Consider the following 19,571-nt stretch of genomic DNA (forward strand, 5'->3'; position numbering starts at 1 on the left):
ACACTTGCACACACGCATACACATATATAACACAGACATGCACACACACATACACAATCATCACACACACACACACACACTCACAAAAACACACACATACACACACACACTAACACATGCACACACACTCACAACAAACACACACACTTGCACACACACATCACACACAAACATGCACACACACAACAAACAAACACGCATACGCATACACACACATACATACAAACATGCACATACACACACACAATCATCACACACACACTCACAAAAAACACACACATACACATAACACACACACTCACTAACACATGCACACACACAACACACACACTCACAACAAACACACACACGTACACACACAATCATCACACACACATCACACACATACTCACAACAAACACACACACTTGCACACACACATCACACACACAAACAAACACGCACGCATACACACACATACATACAAACATGCACATACACACACACAATCATCACACACACACTCACAAAAAACACACACATAACACACACACACACTAACACATGCACACACACTCACAACAAACACACACACTTGCACACACACATCACACACAAACATGCACACACACAACAAACAAACACGCACGCATACACACACATACATACAAACATGCACATACACACACACAATCATCACACACACACTCACAAAAAACACACACATAACACACACACTCACTAACACATGCACACACACTCACAACAAACACACACACGTACACACACAATCATCACACACACATCACACACATACTCACAACAAACACACACACTTGCACACACACACACAAGCACACATACAAATATGCACACACACACATACGCACAAACATGCAGACACACGCATACACACACTCACACACACATATAACACACATATAACACACACACAACAGTAATCGTCCTGTAAGAGGTAAACTCGTGACTACTTCATTGTTTAATCTCTGTTGCAATTCTGTTCTTCAGCAAACGCTCCTGAACTTCCTGTTTCCAGAGACCTGCGGCGTATTACTCATTTACATAAACCAGTGCCTGAAGCAAAATAATATAGTTCATATATATCTGTATATTCAGAGAGAGATTCATAAATGTTTGATCTATATTCTATGTACATGTTTGCAGCGCTGTGTCAGTTAATACTTACAGCATATAAGAGTTATTATAATCCGCTCCAAAACACACAATCTCAGAATCCATACAGTTATAATGTTTATATAATATATCTGCCTTCATTATATACGTCACAGACTTGAGATGTGATTCACTCATTCATCCTGTTTACATGTCTTAAACCACAAAGATTCGGATTCGTAAGATTCAAGCAGCAGCCGTTCACACTGATAGTGATTTAATCATTCGTTCGGGAGGTAGCGCTGTTTGTTTAGCTGTGTAGATTCAAAAGAATCGGTTCATAAGAGTCATTCGTTCGGGAATCAGACTTCACTTGTCAGGCTGCCTATTTCACGGTGTAGATTCAAAAGAATCGGTTCATAAGAGTCATTCGTTCGGGAATCAGACTTCACTTGTCAGGCTGCCTATTTCACGGTGTAGATTCAAAAGAATCGGCTCATAAGAGTCATTCGTTCGGGAATCAGACTTCACTTGTCAGGCTGCCTATTTCACGGTGTAGATTCAAAAGAATCGGTTCATAAGAGTAATTCGTTCGGGAATTGGGCTACACTGTTCTTGCTGTTTGTTTCGCGCTGTAGATTCAAAAGAATCAGTTCATAAGAGTCATTCGTTCGGGAATCGGGCTACAGTGGTCGCACAGTCTTTCTCGATGTAGATTCAAAAGAATCAGTTCATAAGAGTCATTTATTTGGGAATTGGGTTGCACTGGTTGAGCTGTAAGTTTTGTGCTCTAGATTTAAAAGAAACTGTTCATAAGAGTCATTTGTTCAGGAATCAGAATCCACTTGTCAGGCTGCCTGTTTCAAGCTGTAGATTCAAAAGAACCGATTCATAAGAGTCATTTTTGGGAATCCGGCTGCACTGGACACACAATGTGTTTTGCGCTGTATTCAAAAGAGTCATTTGTTTGGGAATCGCTCTACACTGGTTGCATTGTGCAATTTGCGCAGTAGATTCGAAAGAACCGGCTCTAAAGAGTCATTGATTCGGGAATCGGACACAACTGGTCAGGCTGCACATTTACACTGTGGATTCAAAAGAACCGGCTCTATAGAGTCATTGATTCGGGAATCGGGCTAGACTCGTCACACAGTGTGTTTTTCGATGTAGATTCAAAAGAACCAGTTTAAAAGAGTCGGTACATTCGGTGGTAGCGCAAGAAACACTGCGAGTGTTTTTTAGCATGGTGTCCCATGCACATGTCCCGTGCGCAAGAATGCATGTTAGAGAACCTTAACGAAGGTCATAAAAGTCACTGCTTCATATTGCCGCTCATTTGCATAAATATAAAGTTCTCTCACCTTTGTTGCAGCACAACGGATTGCCAAACTCTAATATCAAATTAAATGCAATGACCTTCTGGTCACTTCTCAGTGTGAATGGTGCTTCATTCAAATCAGTCTCAACATCATGTTTTATCTTCAGGATGAGCTGGAATGTGTTATACGGTTGAGACACTAAGGGTAAACATGGGTCTAGAATTGATCCAGCGACCCAAACAAAGTGAAACAAAGTTCAAAGGCAAATAGAAAACAGACAAAATGGAAAAACTATAAACGCATAAACAAACAGGATGGGAGCACGACAACGCAGTGATGTGATAAAAGTTTCACTTTTATAGTTTTGTCCGTTTCCTTTATACGCTGTTTGTCGTCCGTGCAACATTGAATATTCTCTGAGTTTCTCTGATATGAAGTGCAGCTGACAGGGCCGTCGGTAGCAGTGATTGATGTGGTGAAGGACAGGACCATGTTATAGTGCCGTGCTCTCCGATTCCTCATCGGACTCCACCAGAGACACAGAGTTCCTGAGCGGCCCGCAAGATCTGTCAGTCCAGAATGCCGTCCAGTTCAGCGTCTATCACAGGAATGTCCAGATCACACAGCCAGTCTAGAGGTAAAAACACAGACAGTCAAGTATGAAAAGACGGGTAGGAATTTTCAATCACGTAGTTGTTATTAACCCTGAAGTTCAGGACTTAAACTGGACACAGAGACACAGGGGACTTCAGGCTCGGTGGGTTTGTGGTAAGACTGAACCGAGAGGTCGGTATGGAGGTCATGCCAGAGGTCATGTACAGTAGGTTTAAACTCAAGGGAGGAGATGGAGCTAACCGTCAATCAAAGCGAGACATCAGAGCCATGCAGGACAGACAGCTGCGATGTTATTACAGTCACAAACAGATGATATACAGCGGGTGGATGAGGCGTTTATATACAGGACAGCTGGCGTCAGGTGAGATTATGCACAGACACTGTTGCTTACCCTTCTGAACCGAAGCCCACTGACCTCATGACCTTACACTGCTGTAAAACAACACCAACAGCAAAAGTGGAAAACAGGAAGGCAAGAGCTGTACACCTCAGAGTTACAGTCACTTCAGTAGATATCAAAATATACATTAAAAAAAGAAAAACGTCTCATCTAAGTTACAATAACGAATAAACACAATCTGTTTTAACTAATAACACACGTTCTCATACATAACAAATACATCATTCAAAAATTCGCAGTGTGGGTTGGAAAAAGTATGTGAACCCCCTAGGCTAATGACGTCAATATAAGCTAAGTCGAGTCAGGAGTTGGCAAACCTGGCATCTAATTAATGAAACTAGATTGTAGGTGTGGGTTAGAGCTACTTTGACTTGTAAAAAGCACTCGAGCATTTTTTTTTCATAAAGCTGGAAAGGGTTATAAAGTTATCTGGCAGAGTTTAGATATTCATCTGAGCACAGTGAGACAAACTGTCTATAAATGGAGATGATTTAGTACTATAGGTACTCTCACTAGAAGTGGCCGTTAGATATTCATCTGTCCACAGTGAGACAAACTGTCTATAAATGGAGATGATTTAGTACTATAGGTACTCTCACTAGAAATGGCTGTTAGATATTCATCTGTCCACAGTGAGACAAACTGTCTATAAATGGAGATGATTTAGTACTATAGGTACTCTCACTAGAAATGGCTGTTAGATATTCATCTGTCCACAGTGAGACAAACTGTCTATAAATGGAGATGATTTAGTACTATAGGTACTCTCACTAGAAATGGCTGTTAGATATTCATCTGTCCACAGTGAGACAAACTGTCTATAAATGGAGGTGATTTAGTACTATAGGTACTCTCACTAGAAATGGCTGTTAGATATTCATCTGTCCACAGTGAGACAAACTGTCTATAAATGGAGATGATTTAGTACTATAGGTACTCTCACTAGAAGTGGCCGTTAGATATTCATCTGTCCACAGTGAGACAAACTGTCTATAAATGGAGATGATTTAGTACTATAGGTACTCTCACTAGAAGTGGCCAGTTAGATATTCATCTGTCCACAGTTAGACAAACTGTCTATAAATGGAGATGATTTAGTACTATAGGTACTCTCACTAGAAGTGGCCGTTAGATATTCATCCGTCCACAGTTAGACAAACTGTCTATAAATGGAGATGATTTAGTACTATAGGTACTCTCACTAGAAGTGGCCGTTAGATATTCATCTGTCCACAGTTAGACAAACTGTCTATAAATGGAGATGATTTAGTACTATAGGTACTCTCACTAGAAGTGGCCGTTAGATATTCATCTGTCCACAGTTAGACAAACTGTCTATAAATGGAGATGATTTAGTACTATAGGTACTCTCACTAGAAGTGGCCGTTAGATATTCATCTGTTCACAGTGAGACAAACTGACTATAAATGGAGATGATTTAGTACTATAGGTACTCTCACTAGAAGTGGCCGTTAGATATTCATCTGTCCACAGTTAGACAAACTGTCTATAAATGGAGATGATTTAGTACTATAGGTACTCTCACTAGAAGTGGCCGTTAGATATTCATCTGTGCACAGTTAGACAAACTGTCTATAAATGGAGATGATTTAGTACTATAGGTACTCTCACTAGAAGTGGCCGTTAGATATTCATCTGTCCACAGTGAGACAAACTGTCTATAAATGGAGATGATTTAGTACTATAGGTACTCTCTCTAGAAGTGGCCGTTAGATATTCATCCGTCCACAGTGAGACAAACTGTCTATAAATGGAGATGATTTAGTACTATAGGTACTCTCACTAGAAGTGGCCGTTAGATATTCATCCGTCCACAGTTAGACAATGCAAATTTTTTTTTTTTACGATTAATTGCACTAAGGTAACATGAAAAACAACAGCCCTAATATACCGTACATTGTTACATATTTATTTACATAAATAGTTTTTACATTGAAATGCACAACAAATGCTTCAATTGTACTGTCTCTTTAAGAATAGACTTTTACTTGAGCACACATTATTAACTAAAGCGGAGTCGAAATGACACTTTCTTTGACCTTTTGTTATCTAATGCAATGACATCCACACATGAAGTGTAACTTAAGTGATCGAATATTTTTGGGGGCGCTGTTTAACGCCAAACAATTGTCTTGGGACAATATGTAACAATTGTCTTGGTACAATTGTGCCGTTAAAGTTCACATCTTTACCTGTAGACATACTCTCGCCCGGTGATAACCCCTCCAGCAGGCCTGAGGAGTTTTCCAGGGTCTGCGGGCTCAAACCGGACGTACCCGGAGGCTGTGGCGGGGGTAGGTTTGGTCTATGGCGGGGCGGTTTCGTGGCGGGTCGCGCTTTGGGCAGGGTGCCCGTGAACAGTGATGGGGAGGAAAGAGAGGGCGTGGTGGGGGTCTGACTGTGGCTGTGTCCTGGTGATGTGAGGGCGGAGCCTCCCTGAGGGTAACTGAAGCCGTACAAGGAGGGGGTGCTGGGGGGCGTCGGGGACAGACTGACGGGTGAGGGGCCCGGAGATAGATCCGACAAACAGCCGGATGGAGAAAATGGACCCTTGGGAGGGATGGGCACCAATTTTTTGGAAGCTGAGAGAGATGGAAACACAATTAGAATGACAGGTTCAAAACAAGTTACGTTATAGTTAAAATGACACGTCCCTCGCTTTGTATGAGCTGACACTGGCCCCATAGACTTGCATTGTAAGTGCATTAATGTACAAACTGAGGGACGAGTCTATATGATTTTCAGCATGTCACAAGAGCGGTACATAGAGTTGCACGCACTAAAGACACATACCTTTTCGCAGTGTGTACGGACTCTGGTCTGATAACTGTGTTTGTCCACCAGAGGGCGCTGTTGGCGAAATTCCTCTTTGACCAATCACAGGCGAGGGCTCTTTATTCATCTGAGTGCTGACAACAGAAATGTGCACACACATCAAATCATGACACTGAATGCACATGCAAATTATTAAAACTAATCCAACTCCAAACTATGAATACTTCTTGAATGTTTGGCTTGCTCTGTAGTGTTCATTTCAACCCTTAAATGTATACATCGGACCTGGGACCTCAATTCAACTCCTTAACCTCATCCATTTTTTGGAGTAATGCCCACACCTCTTTAGTATTCCTCAACCTTTCAGAATAGTGCAACAAACTAAAATAACAACAAATACATATGTTAATAATGGCTTAATTACACAAAAGTAAATATGGTTATTAAAGATCTGGGATATGTAACGTGTTGTTGTTTTTTTGCGCTTCCATAAATAAAATGTTTCCGATTATTTAAAACATTTATATAAGTTTACTATCACAGGATATATATTTCTTTGTTTACTGCAAGACAAACGAGAACTATATTCATAAAAATAAATACTATATCAGTGGCGAGAAAAAGTATGTGAACCCTTTGGAATTACCTGCATTTATGTATGAATTTGTCTTAAAATCTGGTCATTCAAACATTCGCAGTGTGGGTTGGGAAAAGTAAGTGAACCCCAAAGACTAACGATGACAACAAAAGCTAATTAGAGTCAGGAGTTGGCAAACCTGGCATCCAATTAATGAAAGGAGATTGTAGGTGTGGGTTAGAGCTACTTTGACTTATAAAAAGCACTCAAGCATTTTGAGTTTTGAGTTGCAATTCACAAGAAGCATCCGCTGATGTGGAACAAGAGATCTCAGATGACCTACGATCAAGTACTGTTCCTTTGCATAAAGCTGGAAAGGGTTGCAAAGTTATCTGGAAGAGTTTAGATATTCATCTGTCCACAGTGAGACAAACTGTCTATAAATTTAGTACTATAGGTACTCTCTCTAGAAGTGGCCGTTAGATATTCGTCTGTCCACAGTTAGACAAACTGTCTATAAATGGAGATGATTTAGTACTATAGGTACTCTCTCTAGAAGTGGCCGTTAGATATTCATCTGTCCACAGTGAGACAAACTGTCTATAAATGGAGATGATTTAGTACTATAGGTACTCTCTCTAGAAGTGGCCGTTAGATATTCATCTGTCCACAGTGAGACAAACTGTCTATAAATGGAGATGATTTAGTACTATAGGTACTCTCACTAGAAGTGGCTGTTAGATATTCATCTGTCCACAGTTAGACAAACTATAAATGGAGATGATTTAGTACTATAGGTACTCTCACTAGAAGTGGCCGTTAGATATTCAGCTGTCCACAGTTAGACAAACTGTCTATAATTGGAGATGATTTAGTACTATAGGTACTCTCTCTAGAAGTGGCCGTCCAGTCAAGAAATGCACAATGAGGTTATAAAGAACCCTAGAGTGACAGATAAAGACTTGAAGGAATCATTGGAACTGGTTAACATCTCTGTTCATGAGTCTAATATACGGAAAACATTAAACAGTTAGTGAATAGTTACCTAGTCACTCTGTGTCCCCTCTCTCGGTTACAGACGCAGGCAGCCCAGGGCGGCGGAGCTGAGTGAGGGGTAAAGTTAGGGTGGCAGGTGTCGTGACGGGGCAGAACGAGCGGGGGTTTGATGTAGACGGGCGGTGGGTTTGAGTCGGCGTGTGGCACATGCGAGCGGGTCGGGTCTGCGGGCAGAGAGCCCTGTTTGGGTAGGTGCAGGGAACTGAGTTTAGGGTTAGAGTTAACGTCCAGAGAGGAGAAGGACGGGAGGAAAGGAGGCGGGCTGTATACAGACCAGCGGGTGGACAGTGGGGGAGGAGACTGACCGGGCGGAACGGATTCGGGTCCAGGGGCAACGGGACGCGCGCAGGGCTGTGCTCGAGGGTATGGGTGGGGTGAGGGATGAGAGAACGAGGGAGAGGAAAAGGAGGAAGAGAACCGGTAAGGAGGGGGCGGTCTTTCCTCCTCGGGGGAGGGGCAGACGTAACAGGAGTCCGAGCAATTGTACGATGTGTCGTCAGAGCTGAAAAGATTTTGAACATTGAGACATCAAGAAGAGGGGAATATTGTTGCACTCGGGGAGCGTCTGTACGATTCAGTGCAGGAGTTTAAAGGGATAGTTCACCCAAAAAATAACAATTCGGTACCATTTACACACCCTCATGTTGTTCCAAACCTATGAAAGTGAATGGTGACTGAGAATAACATAACACATGACATCTCCTTTTGTCATTTGGGTTTAGAACAACTTGAGGGTGAGTAAATCATGACAGAATATTAATTATAAAGGTTAAGCTCCATCAAAAACATTTGTGGCGTTATGTGGATTAGCGCTCAGTGTGCAGTAATGCACTTTAAATGGAAGTAAACTGCCAATGAACATTAAAATACACAGTTTCAAAAGTGCAGACACAAATGTAAATATTAAACATGCTAACATGAGATTAGCATGATAGAATTGCTTTCTCCACTATGTAAAGTTCAAAACAATTATTCATGTAAAGGGCCATTCACAATGAACGCATTTTAGTGTCCCTCTGGTTATTCCATTGTTTTTCTATGCGAACATGCTAGACGGACATCTTTGACCCTTTAGGGTTAGGGATGGGGTTAACCCTAACTAGACTGATTGTCTCTTGTGCACCGGCTACCATGAAATAGGGAGAAATACCCCCGGACACTATTTTTCCACTCAGAAAGCTGACAGCATCTTTGCTTGGATGTGGCAACAGGTGATCACACACACTCACACACACACACACACACACACACACACACACTCACATACACACACACACAAACAAACAAACACATACACACACGCACTCACTCTCACACACACTCCATCTATCTCTCTCTCACACACACACACACACACACACACACACACACACACACACACACACACACACACATACACCCTCCCACACACACACACACACACACACACACACACACACACATACACCCTCCCACACACACACACACACATTACTGTACAACTGTAGTTATAATTATTTATTAGAAGTTATAACTTATTATAAAGTGTATTATGAGACATGATAAATGCATTATAATGCCTTTATAACACATTATATGTAAAATACAACTATGAATAGGGGAAGTCTTATAACGTATTATAACTGTAGTTATAATTATATATGAGAAGTTATAACATGTTATAAAGTGTATTATGAGACATGATAAATGCATTATAATGCCTTTATAACACATTATACACTAAAGTACAACTATGAATAGGGGAAGTCTTATAACGTGTTATAACTGTAGTTATAATTATTTATGAGAAGTTATAACATGTTATAAAGTGTATTATGAGACATAAATGCATTATAATGTCTTTATAACACATTATACTCTAAAGCAGAACTATGAATAGGGGAAGTCTTATAATGTGTTATAACTGTAGTTATAATTATTTATGAGAAGTTATAACATGTTATAAAGTGTATTATGAGATATTATAAATGTATTATAAATAAGAGCTGCATAGAAAGTGTTACCAGAATATCTAAACATTCTTAAAACTAGATTAATTTACCTAAGAATTATAATTTTGTTCCTTACAGATGAGTTAAAATAATTTTCTGTGTTAACCGACATTGTGCCACAAATGCTGTCGATGGATCTTGACATTTTGTCCTTTAAAATACTGACATATAAAGAGCCTACACACATTTACACTGATGGAAAGAAAGCATTTAAGTGTATATACATATAAATATAGTTCAGATATACTTCATTTCAATTCAACCAACTCAACAATTAATACATTTATTAATTACATTAATTAAAATTAAATAACTGAATAAATATTTAAACAAACTGTAAAAAAAAACCTCTAAAACAATGAAATTATTCATTTAATAACTCAATAAATAATTGTTAGGGTTATCTGCATGTCATTTAATAACAGGGGGCGTTACCTTTCAAAATTGACGTCACTGGCTAGTGAGTTAAAATTAAAAATGGACGCAAAATTTGAGCTAATAGGAAAAATAAGGGACATTTATTTTATACAATTTCACAATTCATTTTTTATGATTTCATTCTGTATTTAATTATTTATTTTAATATTTAAACATTATTTTAATTATTTAATATTAAGTAATTTGGCCCTGCATAAATTATGGATAAGCTGTATAAATGATTAATATTCATGATGTCCTCAGCTGGCTGAATTGAAATGAGCTCAACAGCAGCGTACAGCGTTTGATTGGATGTGATGTGTTTTGCACTGGATTTCTATTGGCTCCCACTTTTTACCTGGTCCTATCACTGATGTGGGGTGGAGTCTGTGAGGGAGAGATGGAGAGATCGCCTGATTGGTCAGCGTCCGGCGAATCAGAGGGCGGCGCTGGTAGCAGTATACTGGGAGGAGTCGACGAACTCTTACGAGACGACGAAGAGCCTCTCCGAGACACCCAGGAAGTGTCCATCACTCGCACTCCCATACTGCAACGGGGCAGACACACAGCCAATCAGAACACACACACACACACACACACACACACAACCAATTTGCATATCTGCACTTCGTCTATTAACAAGTGTCTTTCACTATTACTCGAATTATCAAAATTGTATTTGTTGTCGTTATTTTGTAAGCATGTAATTCCGGTTCTGTTCACACTACCTCACTTTGAAAAGTCTCATTTTATTCCACTAGGTGGCAGCAAACACTAGAAAACATAATAATTTCTCCATCACAATGTACAGATGTGAACTGTAGGGGGCGCTCTAACACATTATACCCCTCACAGATGTGAACTGTAGGGGGCGCTCTAACACATTATACCCCTCACAGATGTGAACTGTAGGGGGCGCTCTAACACATTATACCCCTCACAGATGTGAACTGTAGGGGGCTCTAACACATTTTACCCCTCACAGATGTGAACTGTAGGGGGCTCTAACACATTATACCCCTCACAGATGTGAACTGTAGGGGGCTCTAACACATTATACCCCTCACAGATGTGAACTGTAGGGGCGCTCTAACACATTTTACCCCTCACAGATGTGAACTGTAGGGGCGCTCTAACACATTATACCCCTCACAGATGTGAACTGTAGGGGCGCTCTAACACATTATACCCCTCACAGATGTGAACTGTAGGGGCTCTAACACATTTTACCCCTCACAGATGTGAACTGTAGGAGCGCTCTAACACATTTTACCCCTCACAGATGTGAACTGTAGGGGGCTCTAACACATTATACCCCTCACAGATGTGAACTGTAGGGGCGCTCTAACACATTATACCCCTCACAGATGTGAACTGTAGAGGCTCTAACACATTTTACCCCTCACAGATGTGAACTGTAGGGGCGCTCTAACACATTATACCCCTCACAGATGTGAACTGTAGGGGCGCTCTAACACATTATACCCCTCACAGATGTGAACTGTAGGGGCTCTAACACATTTTACCCCTCACAGATGTGAACTGTAGGGGGCTCTAACACATTATACCCCTCACAGATGTGAACTGTAGGGGGCTCTAACACATTATACCCCTCACAGATGTGAACTGTAGGGGCGCTCTAACACATTATACCCCTCACAGATGTGAACTGTAGGGCGCTCTAACACATTATACCCCTCACAGATGTGAACTGTAGGGGCGCTCTAACACATTTTACCCCTCACAGATGTGAACTGTAGGGGCGCTCTAACACATTATACCCCTCACAGATGTGAACTGTAGGGGGCTCTAACACATTTTACCCCTCACAGATGTGAACTGTAGGGGCGCTCTAACACATTTTACCCCTCACAGATGTGAACTGTAGGGGCGCTCTAACACATTATACCCCTCACAGATGTGAACTGTAGGGGGCTCTAACACATTATACCCCTCACAGATGTGAACTGTAGGGGGCTCTAACACATTATACCCCTCACAGATGTGAACTGTAGGGGGCTCTAACACATTATACCCCTCACAGATGTGAACTGTAGGGCGCTCTAACACATTTTACCCCTCACAGATGTGAACTGTAGGGGGCTCTAACACATTATACCCCTCACAGATGTGAACTGTAGGGGCTCTAACACATTATACCCCTCACAGATGTGAACTGTAGGGAGCTCTAACACATTATACCCCTCACAGATGTGAACTGTAGGGGCGCTCTAACACATTATACCCCTCACAGATGTGAACTGTAGGGGGCGCTCTAACACATTTTACCCCTCACAGATGTGCTCGTCCATAGACATTCAGTCTAATGTTAAACAAGTAAACAATGGCTCATTTTTTAAATAGCTTCATAATATAAAAGCAGATATAAAGTTTGTAGCTATTTGTGGCTGACAGCAGCGGTGATCGGTGCATAAATGAGACGTTTGTATTTGATGACTTACAGAAAACATATTTCACTTTGTGATTCTTTTGAGAATATTTTGAACTGTGATATTAGTGCAACAAAATAATCTATACAGTCACATTCCTGAGAATAAGAGCTTTCATTTGATATATGACATGATCATATATGTGCAATGTGAAGGACTTTTATTTTGATATAAGTATTTATACCTCATCACCTCTAGGGGGCGCTAATTTAAGACGTCAATGTTTTGAGGCCTTATTTTGTTATTTTAAGTAACTTAAATGCACAAGCGCATTTACCTGTGGGTCTATAGAGTTTTAAGTAATAAACTGACATTAATTCACATGCACTCAACTAGCGCTGTTCTTTTACAACGTACACAAACATCGACCGCTGCCCACCACAATGCCAACACAACTTCTGAGTGTAAAAGAAATCAGCAGGTTCGCAGGAAATCAGAGACTGTCAGAGCAGACAGCGAGAAAGGAAGCTTTACCTTTGAATTTTCCTAATGCTGCATTAGTGGAATAAAAGCAGAAGCATCAGACATTAAACCCAGACCATGTCAGATCACACAGAGACTGAGAGCCGAAATGGAGATCCATCAACAAGAGGACAGTGACTCAGTTTCCATGAGCAGATGAGATGACAAACAGGGAGACATGCAACTGCAAACTACTGATGAGCAAGTTTTACTTTTAAGTTTGTTTGCACAGAAATACTAATATAAATATTATATAAATAGTGATTGCATTAGATCCTCATTACTGTCATAACTTCATTTCTCATTATATATTTCAATCAGTGTTGCAAATTACAAATAATTACTGTAATCTACTTTATAAGTACAAAAAGTAATGTAGTGCATTACATTTCAATTTCTTGTAATAATATTACAGTTAATGACTTATGATTACGTACATTTTAATAACTTTACTTGGCTTATCATATATGTATATAAAATATATATATATATATATATATATATGTATATAAAATATATATATATATATATATATATATATATATATATATATATATATATATATATATTTTTAGGGCTGTCGATTTAACGAGTTAATTCAGTGCGATTAATTTGACTAAAATTACATGTTAATAAAATTAACGCAATTAATCATAATGCCCCCGGACCGTAATAAGGAAGATTCCTGAGAAATGCTTGTAGTACCACCTGTTTACTCCAGGGGGCAGTAAGTGGCACTTCAGCTGTATGAGCAACACACAGTTTATACAGTGAAGAAACACTTCAGCAGAACAACACAAACATGTGTTACATTCTTACGTAAAATATATATAATAATTATAACAAAATATACATATATATATATATATAATAAAAAATATATAATAAAATATAAATATATATATATATATATATATATATATATATATATATATATATAATAAAAAAATATATAATAATAATAATAATGATATTATATACATATATAAAAAAATATATATATTTATAATAATTTTTTAAATAATAATATATACATATATATAAAATAAATTCATTAAAAATCCTACAATGTGATTTTCTGGATTTTTGTTTTCTAATTTTGTCTCTCATAGTTGAATTGTACCTATGATGAAAATTACAGGCCTCTCTCATCTTTTTAAGTGGGAGAACTTGCACAATTGGTGGCTGACTAAATACTTTTTTGCCCCACTGTACATATAATAATAAAGATATAATAATAATAATAATAATAATAATAATAAAATATACACATATATATACAGGTGAAACTCGAAAAATTAGAATATCGTGCAAAAGTTCATTAATTTCAGTAATTCAACTTAAAAGGTGAAACTAATATATTATATAGACTCATTACAAGCAAAGTAAGATATTTCAAGCCTTTATTTGATATCATTTTGATGATTATGGCTTACAGCTTATGAAAACCCCAAATTCAGAATCTCAGAAAATTAGAATATTGTGAAAAGGTTCAGTATTGTAGCTCAAAGTGTCACACTCTAATCAGCTAAACACCTGCAAAGGGTTCCTGAGCCTTTAAATGGTCTCTCAGTCTGGTTCAGTTGAATTCACAATCATGGGGAAGACTGCTGACCTGACAGTTGTGCAGAAAACCATCATTGACACCCTCCACAAGGAGGGAAAGCCTCAAAAGGTAATTGCAAAAGAAGTTGGATGTTCTCAAAGTGCTGTATCAAAGCACATTAATAGAAAGTTAAGTGGAAGGGAAAAGTGTGGAAGAAAAAGGTGCACAAGCAGCAGGGATGACCGTAGCCTGGAGAGGATTGTCAGGAAAAGGCCATTCAAATGTGTGGGGGAGCTACACAAGGAGTGGACTGAGGCTGGAGTTACTGCATCAAGAGCCACCACACACAGACGGGTCCTGGACATGGGCTTCAAATGTCAAACGTCTTACCTGGGCTAAAGAAAAAAAGAACTGGTCTGTTGCTCAGTGGTCCAAAGTCCTCTTTTCTGATGAGAGCAAATTTTGCATCTCATTTGGAAACCAAGGTCCCATTGCCAAGAGAAAGATGAGAGACATGAGACCAAACAATGCAGAAGAGCTGAAGGCCGCTATTGAAGCATCTTGGTCTTCCATAACACCTCAGCAGTGCCACAGGCTGATAGCATCCATGCCACGCCGCATTGAGGCAGTAATTAATGCAAAAGGGGCCCAAACCAAGTACTGAGTACATATGCATGATTATACTTTTCAGAGGCCCGACATTTCTGTATTTAAAATCCTTTTTTTATTGATTTCATGCAATATTCTAATTTTCTGAGATTCTGAATTTGGGGTTTTCATAAGCTGTAAGCCATAATCATCAAAATTATATCAAATAAAGGCTTGAAATATCTTACTTTGCTTGTAATGAGTCTATATAATATATTAGTTTCACCTTTTAAGTTGAATTACTGAAATTAATGAACTTTTGCACGATATTCTAATTTTTCGAGTTTCACCTGTATATATATATATATAATTTTTTTAGTAGTATATATATATTTAATACTATTATGATTATTGTTTTTAATAAGTATCTGTCTTTCAATGACATTCCTGACTGGTTAAGTGAGATTCATGCGCTCACAGGGTGAACCAAATTAGAGCTGTGAAACTGAAGAATCTCATGCACAACTGAACGCACTGTGTTTTTGTTCGTACCCGTCTTTCTTGTAGAACTCCAGCATCATGTTGTCAGTGGCGACACTGAGGGGTCGTCTGCTCTGGTCCTGCTGCCTGCGCTCTGATTGGTCCATGTCGGGTGAGGGCATGGAGCTGTAGTTGGCGTTGTGATTGGTGTGGACGGGGCTGCCATAGTTACCAGTTACAAACTCAATCTCTGTGACAGGAAGATACATGACAAATACGTTAATCGCAGCATCTCAACACAATTGACACTGAATGACATCTCTATGGAGTGTCTCATTGGTCCTTCTGTATGTCTCACCTCCAGGGAAGAACCAATCAGCATGCTGGATAATTGGCTCAATGATTCCTACTATCTGCAGTGAGACCGTCGTCATCATCTCTGTAATATTCCTGAGGAAAACAAAAAATATTCAAATACATTTTTTATTTCTTATTTTTCTGATTTGACATTATATATCTCAGGGTGTAAATAAGGTGGCTCCGAAAAACGGCTTTTGTTTTGTTCCCAATCGTGTCACCTGTAGCTGATTTTGTGTTGATACGACAAAGCGTTAGCATTACAAAAAGTTAGCATTACAAAAATAAACTTCATAGTGTGCAAAAACGTCTCCATGTGTCTGAAAGACTCTCCAAACAAATAACACACAATTATTGTTCATACAAACTAATAACACATCAACAATGACTGAAAGATTTCACAGAATGAGTTTCATTCTGTGCCATTTAAGTCATCATTGAATCGGTGTCATGCACTTGGCGCCATCTCCTGGTGGTCATATGTTATTACAGTGGTTGAACAGACATGATTCTCTGCCCAAATATGGAGGACTTTCACCACTGGTTGGAGCAATCTGAACTGAATCTTCAGTGAATCGATCCCAGAGAAACTGTTGCTATAGAGATGCTATTAGCGATTAGCCACCATTTCAGGATATCCTCATCGTAGCACGTCGAGTGTGGGCTTGTTTGATTCAGAGTCCTCTACTCTACGTTTCGATACCTCATTTTCTATATCACGCTTATTTATCATGAAGTAATAAACCTAAATGTGACGAAAATTCTGATTATCTGTTTATTACACATTTGGATTTCACGCGCTAATACTAACTGTTGTTTGGTCTCTGAATGAAACAAATTAGCTCGTTGTATTCTACTCATCAAGAGCTTTCCACAGATATATAACACATGGCTGTGTGATCTTTTTTATCTTTTTACTGGTTCTAAATATGATTGTTGCGATCGCAAATTTGCAAATTATGAAACCGGAACAGTTCTACTTTATCAGCCAATTTAAAAGCACTATTTGAGAATAGGTCAGATCAGCTATATTCATTGTAAAGATAAGAGTCTTAGCTTTAAAACGACACATATTTTGTGCAGATCAAGCAAGTGGTTATTATGTAATTTTTTTCCACTCGTGTTCAGCGCCCCCCTGTGGCCTGGCACTAAAAGGTAATATTTCCTTTGAAACGACACCTATTTTGCGTTGGTCATTGGAGTAGTTAATTAATAGTTAATTAATTTGATGGTCTTTTTCAGCGAAAGTATGCCTAATATTTATTTATTTATTTGTTCGCTGTCCTTTTCTGCATATCGCGGCGCCGTTTTGTGGTCCGTTCTGCACAACGCGGCTTCTCATTATAGCTTATCGCGGCCCATTCGGCCCGTTTCGTGACCGACCCACCGGCCCGCTTGGTTCTCCCGATGGCCAGCCGCACCTGATCGGCCTCAAAGTGCGTCGGCCCACCGGGAAAATGCTCGGTATGCCAGATTACCAGCCTAGCAGACACACCAATGCAGGAGTATAAATCCAAACCACTGCGTAAAGGCAACGGCGTAAGTTAAATTCGACCTTGAGTTCCCCGCCAGTGTGTCGTCACTCACCCCTCAGTGTGCGCCCACAGCAGGTTTGGCCCCAGGACTATCGCAATGTTTCCTGGTGTCATTTTATTATAGTCCTGATACTCGTTCAGCTTGGCAAGAAATCTGATTAAATACCTGGTGGAACAAATTGAAAAATAAAAACAATATCATTTTAAGTCACACCTCTTTCAACAGTCCCTAAAATACTTAAAAATCCTTAAGACCAGCCATGCTGGTGAGCAGATATGCATGTCTTCCAGAAGTCACTGTGTGATTATGGGATGCTTGTTTATACTCACTTGAAGTTGTTGCTGTTTGCTGTGGGCAGCTGCTCACAGACTGTTAATAACGCTTGCAAACGCTTGTCCTGATCTGCAACACTACAGTAAACAAACTCATAATGGCACACGAACCATAAAAACAAACCATCTGTGAATCTCTTAACAGCTGTACGATTGTCAGTTTCACTCACTTTGACGCTTGAATCCACTCTTCATACAGGTCAAAGGTCAGCAGAGGTTCGGGCAGCTCGCGCAGGTATGATTTTAGAGCACCTGCCCGACAAAAACACACGCACTGAGCTCACATCGGGTGCAATCGAGAGATAGTAATAAAATTAATTTCAGAGGTAAATCTCACCTGCGACGGCGTGAGGATCTGCAGAATATTCTTGATAATCCAACAATCCACAATCTAACGACGCTTTCAACTTCTTCAGTTTAGATGCAGATGGCGCAACTCTAAACAAACCCTGATACACATATGAACATACACATTTATATTGTTATAATCAGGGGCGGACTGGGAAGAGACCTGGGTTGTACATAGACACCATCCCAAAAGTTTCATATCGCGGCCCGTTCGGCATAACGCGGTTGCCCGTTTCAGCTTATCACCACCTGTTCGGCTCCGTTTCGTGGCTGGCCCACCAGGAAAAGTCACGGTATTCCCTAAGGCCAGTCCTTTGATACTTCTTAATATAAATGAGTGATACAGCTCTGTTATGATTGGCAAATCAATGCCACTGAGACTTTGGGAAACGTTTAATGTTACTTGAATTTATGCTATTTTAGGTCATTTCTATCTTTATACTGCGGAAGGCTTTGTTTGGAAAATCCCTTTAAACTCTGGTGCATTTGCATTGCCGCAAGCAATTTTTCACACTCAAGTTTAAAAGCTCACCAGTCACATATACTGTGGACTAGTTGCAAAAAATTGGTCTAATTATATATATATAAAAAAAAAATAATAATAATAATAATAATAATAATAATAATAATATTTTTTTTGTTGTCCAAAATTTCTACGCTTAACTTTGTACATTTCTGTTCACTCAACTTCACTTTGAAAAGTGTTGTTTTACTCCACTAGATGGCAGAAAGCACAAAAAAAAAGATCAAATTCAATCACAATACACAGATGTGAACTTTAGGGGGCGCTCTAACACATTTTAGGCCTCGTCCATAGACATTCAGTCTAATCTTCAGTTCAAGCAACACCCTCATTATTTCATTGATTCATTATTTAATGACACAATCTAGGTGTCATTAGAAAGCTGAGATCCTCCCCTTTGCAATGGTATATAAACTTTTATCATCAATAGTCGAAAACATATTTTCTGATGATTTGTTTAGCATGCTTTTCCTTCTGGATGTCACATTTTAATCTGGACATCTAAGATATAACATTGGATTATTCACACAAGCAAACTCACAGACAAGTAAAAAAAATGGCATATATTTAAAAAAACACCCTAAGATTAAGCAGATATAAAGTTTTTGGCTATTTGAGGCTTACAGCAGCAGAAATCGGAGCAGAAATGTGACGTATGTATTTGA

The 19,571-nt window shown here is 39.3% G+C and overlaps 1 pseudogene; it reads right to left on the minus strand.

Moving 5' to 3' along the window:
• Positions 1–720: 720 nt before the first annotated feature.
• Positions 721–19,571, minus strand: part of LOC127626464 (rho GTPase-activating protein 44-like) — a 51,464-nt pseudogene continuing 32,613 nt past the window's right edge.

The sequence above is a fragment of the Xyrauchen texanus genome, chromosome 33 (assembly GCF_025860055.1).
Source record: "Xyrauchen texanus isolate HMW12.3.18 chromosome 33, RBS_HiC_50CHRs, whole genome shotgun sequence".
Classification (NCBI taxonomy): domain Eukaryota; kingdom Metazoa; phylum Chordata; class Actinopteri; order Cypriniformes; family Catostomidae; genus Xyrauchen; species Xyrauchen texanus.